Source organism: Candoia aspera, chromosome 2 (genome assembly GCF_035149785.1).
Source record: "Candoia aspera isolate rCanAsp1 chromosome 2, rCanAsp1.hap2, whole genome shotgun sequence".
Classification (NCBI taxonomy): Eukaryota; Metazoa; Chordata; class Lepidosauria; order Squamata; family Boidae; genus Candoia; species Candoia aspera.
This window is the reverse complement of record NC_086154.1, coordinates 4275059-4280520: the sequence shown is the minus strand read 5'-3', so window position 1 is coordinate 4280520 and position 5462 is coordinate 4275059.

Genomic DNA, 5462 nt, shown 5'->3' with positions numbered 1-5462 from the left:
CTTTCACCTGGGAACGTTATTTAACTTAACTTTGTGTTTCTGATCAAGGCTCTGTAATAAAGTTTTGGAGACTTTTAATCCATGTCCTCACTGAGGAGAGGAATGGATCCTAACCTCACTACCCAAGTGGCAGAGAAGAGAGAAGCGTGCTGTTTTTTTTTTTCCTAAGAATATTTCTCCAACCCAAGCATAGTTAAAGCTGGTAACCTTATCTACACCTTCTCTGCCTTATCCAAAAGCATTGTCCTAGCTACTGATGGTAGACTAAATCATCTAAAGACAGCCAGTTTGGTGTGGTGGTGAAGGCATCAGGCCAGAAACCGGGAGACTGTGAGTTCTAGTCCTGCCTTAGGCATGAAGCCAGCTGGTGACCTTGGGCCAGTCATTCTCCCTCAGCCCTAGGAAGTAGGCAATGGCCAACCACTTCTGAAATCTTGCCAAGAATACTGCAAGGACTAATCTAGGCAGAGTCCAGGAGTCAAGACTGACTCGAAGGCACCCCCCCCCCCGCCAATTCTAAAATGTATAAAGGAATATCAAATCAGTGTTGGAAGTATGAAAAGGAAGAGGGGACTTTTTATCATGCATGTTGGACTTCTTTTTATATGTATATTTTATATTTTATATGTATATTTATTGATATTATTCTGATTTTACTGTATTTTATACTGTTTTATTGTGAACCGCCCAGGGTCCCTCAAGTGGGGGAGATGGGCAGTAACAAAAATATGACAAATAAATAAATAAACTGAAAAAGCAAAAAAAAAAAAAAAAAGGGGGGGGGTACAAATTCATACAATGATGCAAAAGATATTATGGACTAATGTCATGATGAAACTGGAATTATTCCCACTGGGTTTTATGGATGCTGAACTGGAAAAGAAATATGGGAAACTGATATTGTTTATGGTAACTGCAGCAAGATTATTGTATGAAAAGAAAAAAAACCTGGAAAAGGAATGAAATGCCTATGGTGATCGATTGGATCATAACATTAACTGAACTTGCAGAAATGGTGAAGCTGACCAGTTTGGTCAGAGAAAAAAAATGATAAAGACATTTTTTTTAAAAATAAAATAAAACTGAAACCCTTATATGGACTATAATACTTTGTTAGGCTACAGTTTAAGAAGACCCACAAAGACAACTTATGGAGAGGGGTCTTTGCATAGATGTATCCCCAGAGAGCGACTTACCAGGAAAATCTAGAATAGGAGAAATGCAGAAGAAATGCAGTTCTTCTAGGTATTTTGGCACAAAAAAGTGAAAGCAGAAACACATCATTTCTAGCTCAGAAGGAACTTCCCCAGTTCCAGCTTCCCTGGAGTCATTTCTCAGAGACAAAAAGAACAACAATTTACCCAATTTATTCAAGAAAGGACTAGAAGAAGGGGATGATCAAGAAAGTCATGGATGGATGGTGCTGATGAGAATGTCAAAAGGAGAGAGGGGAGCAGTTTGAAGAACCAAGGCAATATATGAAGCCATGTATGCATGAGGAGGAAGCACGGATGATTCCTAAGAATCAAAAGGGATGGAGAACATAGTGAATGGTGTTGGGATAAACTGACAATGATTATGAGTGCATGCCAACAATACTTTGTCAACTCTTAGTGACCACATATCTATATTTTCTCCATGATGATCTGTCCCTAACTTGGTCCTTCAGCAGTTCCAACAGGGCACTGATTGCTATTGTAACTGAGTCTATCCACCTTGCTGCTGGTCATCCTCATCTTCTCCTTCCTTCCACATTTCCCAGCATTACTGCCTTCTCCAGAGGGTTGGGATAAACTAGATTCAGTTACATTTCCTTTCCTTATTTCCTTTTATTTCCTGACTTGACTTTTGTTGGCTTACTATATTTTTCTTCTTGTCTACACTCTCCATAACATTTCCTGAAAGGAAAAAGCGTGATTGTCATGTTCACTGATTCAATGTAGTTCATACATGGTAACGTTTCACCTGCCATGGCGCTGACGCGCGTTTCTGGTTGGGAGGGAGCTGCTGTGAAACCTTGTGCCAAGCTCTGTGTCTGTATTCATTTCATTGGAATGTGTTTGGGTTATGTTCTCTGCTCAAGGCCTTTTCCCGCAGACCATCAGAAACCGTTAGGAGCACCTGGGATTGTGGACTTGGGAAGATTCTACAGGGGGAGGGATTTCATTTGCACCGAGGGTTTTTAGTTTGAATTTGGCGCGCTTTCATCATTCTCAGCTTTCTCTGTGATCCTGCATACTATTCTTTAATAAATCAGATATCTTTGAATTCATACTCATGAGTCTGATGGTGTTTTAGAATAGGCAACCATTACTGTGATGGATCTGGCCAAGGAAACAATTCCTAGTAATTAGAGGATGTTAGGAAGAGCTCCTTCCTATTGGGGAAACTTGGGCTGAACAGATGAATACTTTTATCCCACAAAGTCCCCCTAGAAATAAAGACCAGCGAATCCATGTGGTGGTATGAATATTCACATACATTATCTAGGCTTGCAACCTAACCATGGAACAATCAGGACCCAGCATCAATTCTTCTCTTCCAGTTTCATTCACACAGCACAACTTACCATGAAATATTAGTAGACGGAGGTCTTCTGAAACTGGCTGGTAGAAACAAGGCAGGGAATATAGAGACAAGTCCACCAATGAGATGGTCCCCTGGCTTGTAGTGATTCCCTTTGTTGAGTTCATCCTGCTCCAAAGTCAGAGGGCACTTGGTGTTGAGCATCCCATTGGCAATGTGGAGCTGCAGCTGCAGCAGAAGCAGAAACAAAAGAAGCCTTCCTTGAGCACCCAAACCCATCTCCTGTCTTGCAACAGCCTAAAGGATTGGGAGAAGAAATCTAGGCTCTCTCACCATGCTTAAGTTTTGGTGGATTGTCTAATTCAGAACAGAGTTCAGCTCAAGCTTCACAACTGTAGTGGATGAGCTTAAGAACTGTGTCCTTTGCCTGCCACCTCTAAAATTCCTCCTGGGATCTCTGGGCACTTGGAAACCATTGTGATACCAGCCTTTCTAATGCAAGTCATTGCATCATGTTGCTCTTGAGCCTGTTTTTGAGTCATTAGAAGGGTTTGGGGAAAAAAAAGTCTACAGAGATTTGCCTTAAAGCTAAAACATCACTATAATTTTAACAGTTATAAGAAGGAGCATCATCTTTGCAACAACTTGAATTCTGTGTGACTCCACAAAGCTAAAAACTCACAGAGGTGGATCCATAGTTCCTCTGGATCACCTCTGAGGGTCTTTCCCCACTATTAATGAAATTAATGTTCTTAATCCACCTTTTGAAATGGAAGAAAACAATTCCGATATGAAATCAACTGGGATCTCCATCTTGCCTGCTGACCTTCATTCCCAGCCACTGGGGTCTGTTGTCTTCCTCCCCAAAGCACTTGATAACCAAGTGTTGGAGAATTTTTTTGAGTTTCGTTAAACTAGAGACCAGCACACTTGCATTGAAGCACAAATTGATTTATTGATTGGTACTGGAGGCAAATACAAGCCTAAAAATGGTAGAGATACCACTGGTCTAATTGGACTTACACAAATTACATTATACATTTTATCAGTATAGAAAACAATTTGTCATTTTGAAGAAATCTTGGCTTGCTTATTTATTCATTCATTCATTCATTCATTCATTCATTCATTCATTCAATTTCTATAGCCGTGTAGAAACACGTGACAACTGTAGAAGCCCTGGTTTATTTATTTTTCTGGTTTGGGCTTAGGCACAAACCATTTAGAAAGACAAATTGCATTTGGTTGAATATGTATTGCTAATTAGACTTCATTTGCAACAGGGATTTAGGACAGGAGAGGCAAGCTAGAGTCTCAAAATCATGTCAAACTAGGGAACTTTGCGTATGTATGTTTTAAAAACCAATTGGAAACAGCTTCTCTAGAATAGTCCCTACAGTCCACATCACTCTAGAATGATGTGGGAACAGGAGTTGGGCTGGAGTCTTGCAAGAAAACCAAGCCAAGTGCTACAGCAATGGTTCAACTGGCCACAAGACTTAGCAGCTATTTTGGCTGATTCCTTTGCTGTATTCTCAGGACTATGGACTCAAGAGCGGCCAGGAATAGCTCTGGAGCTTTGGATCGCACCCATGGATCCAGAAGATCTAAGGGAGGTGAGGCAGGTGAAGATATGCCTAGCACACTGCTAGTGGATGACAAGGAGTAAACCTGTCTGAACACAGGCTAGAGCTGCTGTAGAACCTACCTCAGGTTTGGGTGGTGGTTCCTTAAGGGAGGGGGTGGTTCCAGTGGCCCTCAAGGAGGTAGGGGTGTGCTCCCTTCTCAAGGGGCCTTTGCTTGATCCAACCAGTCTGGACAGTTTTCATCCAGTTTCCAACTTGCCCTTTTTAGGCAAGGTTGTGGAGAAGGTGGCTGTGCTGCAGTTTCAAAGGCTCTCGATGAAACAGATTATCTGGAGTCCTTTCAGCTTTGATTGGTATCTGGACTCCTTTCAGTAGGGATTCAGGCTGGACTATGGGACAGAGACAGCACTGATTTCACCTTTGGATGACCTCTGGAGTGAGCAGGATGGGTGTAGTGTGTCCATTCTAGCTCTTCTTGACCTCTTAGTGGCTTCCAATACCATCAATCATGGTATCCTTCTGGACCAGCTCTGGGAGCTGGGGGTGGGCAGCACTGTGCTGTGTGGGTTCTCCTCCTTCTCTGAGCCAGTTCCAGTTTGTATTGATAGGAGGGGAGAGGTCCAGTCTGTGGCCTCTACTTTGTGGAGTGCCATAGGGCTCAGTCCTTTCCCCCTCCTGTTTAACATCTACATGAGGCCACTGGGTGAGGTCATCCAACAGTTTGGGGTGAGGTATCAGCAGTATGTTGATGATACCCAGTGTCATGAGTAAGGATGGTGAGCAGGGGGCTCCCATCCAGGTTGTAAAGCACATGCATAGCACTGAGGAATTAGGTAGCCATTCCAAGAGACACAGATCGGGCCCACCTTAACCTTTGGGGTTTATATGTCTGGGTTTTTCCCACACTTCTTCAGTTTGTTAGGATTTTCTGTCATGTAGCAGCAATAAAACACTAGAGACCTGTTCTTGTCTCAGCATGGTTCCTGGCTGTTAGGACATCAATCCTAACAAACTCCTACTCCCATCGAAAGAGGGAGGAACAAAGAAATTAAAGGAGAGACATTTGGAAATGTCTTCAAAAAACCAAGAAATTTGGCTCGCCATCCAACAATTGGCAGCAGCCCTGCAACAACACCAACAACAGGTAGATCTACAGGTTAACACATTACAAGCTGCCATGCTACAGCAGTTACAACAACCAGCTCCGATTAACCCACAACCGGCACCAGCAGCAGCAGCAGCTCCGCCAGTAGTCTTGAGATTCCAGGGCAGTCTACCAGAGAAGTTTGGAGGAGAAGCAGGACAGTTGAGAACCTTTCTCACACAGTGCACAATGTTTTTCGACAGCAG